The sequence below is a fragment of the Salvelinus fontinalis genome, chromosome 11 (genome assembly GCF_029448725.1).
Source record: "Salvelinus fontinalis isolate EN_2023a chromosome 11, ASM2944872v1, whole genome shotgun sequence".
Classification (NCBI taxonomy): Eukaryota; Metazoa; Chordata; class Actinopteri; order Salmoniformes; family Salmonidae; genus Salvelinus; species Salvelinus fontinalis.
This window is the reverse complement of record NC_074675.1, coordinates 11,016,333-11,026,275: the sequence shown is the minus strand read 5'-3', so window position 1 is coordinate 11,026,275 and position 9,943 is coordinate 11,016,333.

Genomic DNA, 9,943 nt, shown 5'->3' with positions numbered 1-9,943 from the left:
TCGCTATCTCCCTCTATCTCCCCCTCTCAATTCAATTTCCAATCGAAGGGGTTTTATTGGCATGGGAAACACATGTTTACATTGCCATATAAAGTGAAATCGATAATAAACCAAAGTGAAATAAACAATACAAAATTAACAGTAAACATTACACTCACAAAAGATACAAAATAATAAAGACATTTCAGATGTCATATTATGTCGATTTACAGTGTTGTAATAATGTGCAAATAGTGAAAGTACAAAGTCCAAAAATAAATATAGGTTGTATTTACAATGGTGTTTGTTCTTCACTGGTTGCCCTTTCTTGTGGCAACAGGTCACAAACCTTGCTGCTGCGATTGCTCACTGTGGTATTTCACCCAATAGATATGGAAGTTTACCAAAATTTTATTTTATTTTTAATTCTTTGTGGGTCTGTGTAATCTAAGGGAAATATGTGTCTCTAATATAGTCATACATTTGGTAGGAGGTTAGGAAGTGCAGCTCAGTTTCCGCCTAATTTTGTTGCCAGGTTAATTTCTCTATAGGTGATGGCTTTGTTATGGAAGGTTTGGGAATATTTTCTTTTTAGGTGGTTGTAGAACTTAACGGCTCTTTTCTGGATTTTGATAATTAGAGGGTATCGGCCTAATTCTGCTCTGCATGCATTATTTGGTGTTTTACATTGTACACAGAGGATATTTTTGGCTGAATTCTGCATGCATTGTCTCAATTTGGTTTTTGTCCCATTTTGTGGATTCTTGGTTGGTGAGCGGACCCCAGACCTCACAACCATAAAGGGCAATGGGATCTATAACTGATTCAAGTATTTTTAGCCAAATCCTAATTGGTATGTTAAATTTTATGTTCCTTTTAATGGCATAGAAGGTCCTTCTTGCCTTGTCTCTCAGATTGTTCACATCTTTGTGGAAGTTACCTGTGGCACTGATGTTTAGGCCGAGGTATGTATAGTTTTGTTTGTGCTCTAGGGCAACAGTGTCTAGATGGAATTTGTATTTATGGTCCTGGAAACTGGATCTTTTTTGGAACACCATTATTTTGGTCTTACTGAGATTTACTGTCAGGGCCCAGGTCTGACAGAATCTGTGTAGAAGATCTAGGTGCTGCTGTAGGACCTCCTTGGTTGGTGACAGAAGCACCAGATCGTCAGCAAAAAGTAGACATTTGACTTCAGATTCTAGTCGGGTGAGGCCGTGTGCTGCAGACTGTTCTAGTATCCTCACCAATTCGTTGATATATATGTTGAAGAGGGCTTAAGCTGCATCCCTTTCTCACTCCACGGCCATGTGGAAAGAAATGTGTGTGTTTTTTGCCAATTTAAACCATACACTTGTTGTTTGTGTGCATGGATTTTATATTTGTTGTATGTTTTTCCCCCCAACACCACTTTCCATCAATGTGTATAGCAGACCCTCATGCCAAATTGAGTCAAAAGCTTTTTTGAAATCAACAAAGCATGAGAAGACTTTCCCTTTGTTTGGGTTTGTTTGTTTGTTAATTATGGTGTGCAGGGTGAACTTGTGGTCTGTCGCACTGTAATTTGGTAAAAAAGCCAATTTGACATTTGCTCAGTACATTGTTTTCACTGAGGAAATGTATGATAATGCAGAGGATTTTCCCAAGGTTGCACTTGACGCATATCCCACGGTAGTTATTGGGGTCAAATTTGTCTCCACTTTTGTGGATTGGGGTGATCAGTCCTTGTTACCAAATATTGGGGAAGATGCCAGAGCTAAGGATGATGTTAAAGAGTTTAAGTGTAGCCAATTGGAATTTGGGGTCTGTATATTTGATCATTTCATTGAGGGTACCATCAACACCACAGGCCCTTTTGCGTTGGAGGGTTTGTAATTTGTCCTGTAGTTCATTCAATGTAATTGGAGAATCCAGTGGGTTCTGGTAGTCTTTAATCATTCATTCTAAGATTTGTATTTGATCATGTATTAGTTTTTGCTGTTTGTTCTTTGTTCTAGGGCCAAAAAGATTGGAGAAGTGGTTTACACAAACATCTCCATTTTGGATAGATAGCTCTTCATGTTGTTGTTTGTTTTCCAAATTTCCCAGAAGTGGTTAGAGTCTATGGATTCTTCAATTACATTGAGCTGATTTCTGACGTGCTGTTCCTTCTTTTTCCGCAGTGTATTTCTATATTGTTTTAGTGATTCATCATAGTGAAGGCGTAGGCTCAGGTTTTCTGGGTTTCTATGTTTTTGGTTGGATAGGTTTCTCAATTTCTTTCTTAGGATTTTGCATTCTTCATCAAACCTTTTTTCATTGTTGTTGTCACGTTCCTGACCTATTGTTCCTTTTTCTTTTATTTATTTAGTTGGTCAGGGCGTGAGTTGGGGTGGGTTGTCTTTGTGTGTTTTTGTATTGTCTAGGGTGTTGTATGGTTTAGGGGGTTAAGTAGAGTAGATGGGTTAGTGTTTAGTATAGGTGTCTAGGAAAGTCTATGGTTGCCTGAATTGGTTCTCAATCAGAGACAGCTGGTTATTGTTGTCTCTGATTGGGAGCCATATTTAAGGCAGCCATAGGCTTTAGCTGTTTGTGGGTAATTGTCTATGTGTAGTGTTTGTGTCAGCACGATCTGTCTTTATAGCTTCACGGTTGTTAGTTTGTGTATAGTTGTTCATTTCTTGTTTTTTCTCTCTTCTTTAATAAAAGAAGATGTATTTTGCACACGCTGCGCCTTGGTCCAATCTCTCACAGCAAGACGATCGTGACAGTTGTTATTGTTCTTCGGTTTACTGTTTGACATTTTTTGATTTGATAGGGAAGCTTGTAGGTCAAATATACTGTTTAGTAGGTTTCCACAGCACTTTCCTTCCATCTATAGCATTTCTTAATTTTATTCAGTTCCTTTGGCTTTGATGCCTCATTATTGAGTATTGCTCTGTTCAAGAAGACTGATTTTGCTGTGATCTGATACGGGTGTCAGTGGGCTGACTGTGAACGCTCTGAGAGACTCTGGGTTGAGGTCAATGTTAAAGTATTCTACAGCAATACTGTCAAGAGATGAGCTGTAGGTGTACCTACTATAGGAGTCCCCTCGAAGCCTACATTGACTATGTACATACTCAGCGTGTGACAGATCGTGTCTATTGATCAGTTGCTATTTTTTGAGGTGTTTGCTCCGGATTGGGGCTGCGTTTGAGGGCAATGTCCTTTAGGGTCCGGGCAAAAGGGGGCACTGCTGCCTTTAATAGGTGGACCTGGTCGTAAAGGCTGTTCAAGTCCAGGGTGGAGTAGTGGGCCAGGTAAACATTTGGTTTTGAGGCAGAATCACGGGAAATACTTGTGTTAACCCGCTGTATGGTAGCAAGGTAGAAGTATTTTTGTGAAAGCAGGGTGGAGATAACCACTTGTGCGTTGGGAAAAGTAGAAGAATCTTTTTCAATCAGTATCTTGAGTGCTGTGGCTACCCTTTCCTGCTATGCTCAGGTCATTTGTGCCCGTGCGTATTGTTATGTGGCTGGGTGTTTGGACACCAGAGTTTAGACATTGTGTGTTCGGGAAAAAGTTTATTTTCTTGTATATATTTCCAGTTTGAGACTCTCACTTCACACCTCAGTGCTAATTGAAGTTGAAGTCTGATATGTTCTGTCCTAGCAAGCTTGGTAGCCTTAGCAATCAGTCCAAATAAAGTAAAATACACTGCTCAAAAAAATAAAGGGAACACTTAAACAACACAATGTAACTCCAAGTCAATCACACTTCTGTGAAATCAAACTGTCCACTTAGGAAGCAACACTGATTGACAATACATTTCACATGCTGTTGTGCAAATGGAATAGACAAAAGGTGGAAATTATAGGCAATTAGCAAGACACCCCCAAAAAAGGAGTGATTCTGCAGATGGTGACCACAGACCACTTCTCAGTTCCTATGCTTACTGGCTGATGTTTTGGTCACTTTTGAATGCTGGCGGTGCTCTCACTCTAGTGGTAGCATGAGACGGAGTCTACAACCCGCACAAGTGGCTCAGGTAGTGCAATTCATCCAGGATGGCACATCAATGCGAGCTGTGGCAAAAAGGTTTAATGTGTCTGTCAGCGTAGTGTCCAGAGCATGGAGGCGCTACCAGGAGACAGGCCAGTACATCAGGAGACGTGGAGGAGGCCGTAGGAGGGCAACAACCCAGCAGCAGGACCGCTACCTCCGCCTTTGTGCAAGCAGGTGCACTGCCAGCGCCCTGCAAAATGACCTCCAGCAGGCCACAAATGTGCATGTGTCTGCTCAAACGGTCAGAAACAGACTCCATGAGGGTGGTATGAGGGCCCGACGTCCACAGGTGGGGGTTGTGCTTACAGCCCAACACCGTGCAGGACGTTTGGCATTTGCCAGAGAACACCAAGATTGGCAAATTTGCCACTGGCGCCCTGTGCTCTTCACAGATGAAAGCAGGTTCACACTGAGCACATGAGCACATGTGACAGACGTGACAGAGTCTGGAGACGCCGTGGAGAACGTTCTGCTGCCTGCAACATCCTCCAGCATGACCCGTTTGGCGATGGGTCAGTCATGGTGTGGGGTGGCATTTCTTTATGGGGCCGCACAGCCCTCCATGTGCTCGCCAGAGGTAGCCTGACTGCCATTAGGTACCGAGATGAGATCCTCAGGCCCCTTGTGAGACCATATGCTGACACATGCACATTTGTGGCCTGCTGGAGGTCATTTTGCAGGGCTCTGGCAGTGCACCTCCTTGCACAAAGGCGGAGGTAGCGGTCCTGCTACTGGGTTGTTGCCCTCCTACGGCCTCCTCCACGTCTCCTGATGTACTGGCCTGTCTCCTGGTAGCGCCTCCATGCTCTGGGCACTACGCTGACAGACACAGCAAACCTTTTTGCCACAGCTCGCATTGATGTGCCATCCTGGATGAACTGCACTACCTGAGCCACTTGTGTGGGTTGTAGACTCCGTCTCATGCTACCACTAGAGTGAGAGCACCGCCAGCATTCAAAAGTGACCAAAACATCAGCCAGGAAGCATAGGAACTGAGAAGTGGTCTGTGGTCACCACCTGCAGAATCACTCCTTTTTTGGGGGTGTCTTGCTAATTGCCTATAATTTCCATCTTTTGTCTATTCCATTTGCACAACAGCATGTGAAATGTATTGTCAATCAGTGTTGCTTCCTAAGTGGACAGTTTGATTTCACAGAAGTGTGATTGACTTGGAGTTACATTGTGTTGTTTAAGTGTTCCCTTTATTTTTTTGAGCAGTGTATATCATTGTAATGTGTTTTTCTTCTTGACTTTAAAAGTAGCTTCAGACTAAACATTAATAACTCTGTTCCAGGTTGGATGGTGTTTCAGGTTTCTGTTTGTTTGTCAGAGCATTTGCTGTATAGCTTGGAAATAAGAATCTTTGGTAGTAGGAATCCTTCCAGGTAATCTTTTTCCAAAATCAGGTTGTAGGTTTGGAGTTTTGATTTGGAGTGAAGGTTATGTTTTGGAGTGTAGGACCCATGCCAAATCTTTTCAGTCTCCTGAGGAGGAATAGGCGTTGTCGTGTCCTCTTCACGACTGTCTTGGTGTGTTTGGACCATGATAGTTGGTTGGTGATGTGGACACCAAGGAACTTGAAGTTCTCAATCTGCTCCACTACAGCCCTGTCGATGAGAATGGGGTGCGTGCTCGGTCCTCCTTTTCCTGTTGCCGACAATCATCTCCTTTGTCTTGATCACGTTGAGGGATAGGTTGTTATCCTGGCACCACACTGCCAGGTCTCTGACCTCCACGCTATAAGCTGTCTCATCGTTGTTGGTGATCAGTTCTACCACTGCTGTGCTATCGCCAAACTTAATGATGGTGTTGGCCATGCAGTCATGGGTGAAGGAGGGGACTGAGCACGCACCCCTGAGGGGTCTCTGTGTTGATAATCATCGTGGCAGATGTGTTGTTACCTACCCTTACCACCTGGGGGAGGCCCGTCAGGAAGTCCAGGATCCAGATGCAGAGGGGGGTGTTTAGTCCCAGGGTCCTTAGCTTATTGATGAGCTTTGAGAGCACGATGGTGTTGAACGTTGAGCTGTAATCAATGAATAGCATTCTCATATAGGTGTTCCTTTTGTCCTTTTGGAGTGGGTCTAAGGTTTCTGGGATAATGTTGTTGATGTGAGCCATGACCAGCCTTTCAAAGAACTTTGTGGCTATCGACGTGAGTGCTACGGGTTGGTAGCCATTTAGGCAGGTTACCTTGGTGTTCTTGGGCACAGGGACTATGGTGGTCTGATTGAAACATGTTGGTATTACAGACTCGGTCAGGGACAGGTCGAGGATGTCAGTGAAGACATTTGCCAGCATGCTCAGACTACACGTAATGGTAATCCGTCTGGCCCTGCGGCCTTGTGAATGTTGACCTGTTTAAAGATGTTACCGAATGTATTTAACTCTAAATCCATATTTTTGTAAAAGCTTGCTGAAAAATGCAGGAGCTCATCTGCTCTGTCTCTCGCTCTCTCTCTCTGTGTCTCTCAAAATGTGAACAGCTCAGTCCTGTGGTATTTTTTGTATTTTAGCACGCAAAAACACAATTGATGTCAATTTGTCTTACATCAGCCTTGCTTGTTCATCTTGGAAGACCCTGTAGTTAAAGCATATGTGGATGAACCTCCTTTCTTCAATGACCTTTGAGATGGTGAGGCTCAGGCTCTTTATCTGGGGGTTTTGCTGTTTTCCCCTGAGTTACATTTCTAGGAAAACGTCACCATAATTCTACAACTAAAGTACATGAACATAAAAGGGAATAGCTAAATAATCTTAAAGGAGCAAGATGTCCATTGTGTTCTCAGGTCATATTTGTTTGATCTCCTTTGAAGGAGAGTTGAACATGAGCGTTTCCAATCTTCAGTTGTTGGATCAGAGAATCTGTGCACCATGTTCTGCTGATTTTTATTGGCTCAACCAATACATCATGAAACATTTCAATTGGGTAGTAAACAACTCAAACATAGGGATCAGGAGAGGTAAATAAGTGTGTATGTTATGCGGAACAAAAACAGGACACTGGTGATATCTTTATTTTCGGGAATAATGACTTCTAATAATGACATGTATGCCAAAATATATCAGATATATGAAACTTTGATTGACTTGTCACAGTATGCCGCTACTGCCTTAATGTTTGCTGTCTTGGTTCAAAGTTTCCCTCTGGTTTTGACAGCTTAATTGCCCTTCAAAACTTGGAGAGATGGCTGGCTGTGGGACAGTTTTCCCATCATCTCTCCCTGCTGCTTGCGTCACCTGTCAGGAGGCGGTGTTGTAATTCGGTCAAATACATCTTTCAGTCAGAACCGAAACCCTCTGAAGACCTCGCCAGATGACATCAGCAGCAGCATCATGTTATGGTTCTCTGTGGAGCAACATATTATTTCCTTGTCCTGTTTTAACACGCTGCTTTTCAACATGCTGCTTTTCATCGCCAACCCTCAACTCCTATAGTAAAAACAGTACAGAGCTGGGAGAGGTGTACGTAATGCTGGGAGCTCCAGGATGCTCACTATGTACAGATTTCTGTTGTTGTTGTGAAGATAAAGGTGGGGGCCTAGGCCTCCCGGGTGGCGCAGTGGTCTAGGGCACTGCATCGCAGTGCTAGCTGCGCCACCAGAGTCTCTGGGTTCGCGCCCAGGCTCTGTCGCAGCCGGCCGCAACCGGGAGGTCCGTGGGGCGACGCACAATTGGCATAGCGTCGTCCGGGTTAGGGAGGGTTTGGCCGGTAGGGATATCCTTGTCTCAGTATGTAAAAAAAAATGTAATAAAATGTATGCACTCTACTGTAAGTCGCTCTGGATAAGAGCGTCTGCTAAATGACTAAAATGTAAATGATGTAAATGTAAGTCTGTCTGGTGTGAGGGTGGATGCTTGGAGGTGGGGGCCTTTAGGACTGTCTTGCAGCAGACAGAGTTGTGGGTGTAAGGGGCTACGATTGGGCAGGCCTCTTTGTTGCCCAGAGAACAGACCATGGTTTCCTGGAACAATGCAGCTGATGAGAGGCTCTCCAAGGAAAATATGGGTCTGACATCATGGGTTCTTAAAGCACACAGCTGAGCCAACACTCTCCTGCCATAATCAGTACTCAGTGAATTTCCACTGCTGAGGGAAATGGAGGAAAAATAAGACAGAGAAGCCCCTATGGGCATGGGTCCCTTCCCCTTCTACACCCAGGTATGGCTAGAAGTTCAAATTGAGAGTTTCAGTTTGAAATGGAAATGCATAATCCAATGATATACAAAGTTACTGTCAAATTGGCTGGTGTCCTAATGAGAGAAGAAAGCCAGGAAACAGTAGTGATGGGGAAAGATGCTGAGTTGAAGGACTAATATACAGTGAGAACAATAAATGCAATTGCCAGTCCTTCGTACTACTGTAAAAGTAATTGATACCCAGTATTTATTATTAAAAGAAATCTACGTAGAATTTTGCCAGACTAACACAAATCATCCCTCCCCCTAAAACAACCAAGAGGAAAAATAGTGAAATTGGAGTGTATTAAAATAAACCACAAGGTCATTTAAAAGACAATAGCGTATGTAGTTGTAGTAGGGTTTTGGAGCTTCCACTTCAGGGCTGGTCCAAAATTGGTGTCCTTAGGTGCACTCAGCCCAGAGCACATAGAGTCCATCTGATAAATTTGGGAAATAGATACATGAGACTGCTCCTTCCAGAATCTTTCTGCTGGTGTAGCAGAGGTGCAATGGAGAAATTCATGATTAGTTATGATATTACAGAATTACAAATCAGGAATTAGACCGCAGATGTTAAATAGATTCAATTATTTTTATTTTTTTTACATAATACAGCATTGAGGAAAATTTCATTTAGTAAGGAATCAGTAGTTTACTATGAAGTATAAAAGTTAATTATGATGATAAACTGATTTGTTATGGTGTGGTCATTGTGGTCCAAACCACTCCATGCAGTTACCCCAATACCCAGCCTCTTGTATCCAGCAGAGGTTTCTTGGAGATTTATTTAAACTCTAAATCCTGCAAGCTTGCAAACTGCAATTTGTCTATTCGGGCCTAATAATTGATCTTGTATTAGTCATTGAGAGGCTTGGATGAAATACCATCCAGGATCGCCGGGCCAGACACTTGCCAACTCCCTGCTCCACACTTGAAACTGTTATGTCTGCTGAATGGAAGCCAGAAGGCCAATTTATCTGTGAAAATGACTTAAATGTTTGGTTATATATTCATAAAAAAGTGCTGACAGCGAATGAAAGCTTTGTCCTGTCACTGCAGAGCCGTCCGTCCTGTAAAAAGCTGAACACGCAGGCGCAGCTCTCCCCTCAGTGAACCCACACCGACTCTGTTTGCCTTGGCGGTACATGCCATCTTTTAGGAAGTATCACTTTGTCACCCAGTGTGTATTCAGTTTCAGACTGATGGTGAAATGATCTCCAATCTGAATCGTGTGTTGACATACAGCCGACGGACATAATTGATTTTTTATAGTTTTTGCACATGCTCAGACAGACAGAAGTGAGCTTTGTTAGAATGCAACACTAATGTCTATGTCAGTGACACCAAGGTTTATTTTGCAGGTCTGACCTTGCTGTGGATAGCTTACTGTGCTATAATTACATAATAGGGAGAATTGTGTGTTAATAAGAAGCATTGCTGTAGAAAGTCTCCTGGACCTCTCAGTTTCATTACATCCGTTGGATATTCATACTTGACGTTCATTGGTTGGTTTTCCCTTGCATCAAGCGAGAGGGACATGGTGATCAATTATACTCCAAATACTGATACAAGAAAGAAAACCGTTCACCTGGCTGTTTATGTTTTTCTTCTTATGTTTGGTTGCCAAGTAACAGTGGTAAAAATATCTTCATGTTCTTTTATTAATGGAGGATATTCAAATGTTTCTCAAACGTGCCTGCAGAACCTTCTGACATGAGCATGACAAATGATATGAAATAAGTGCCCAGACGTTGTCA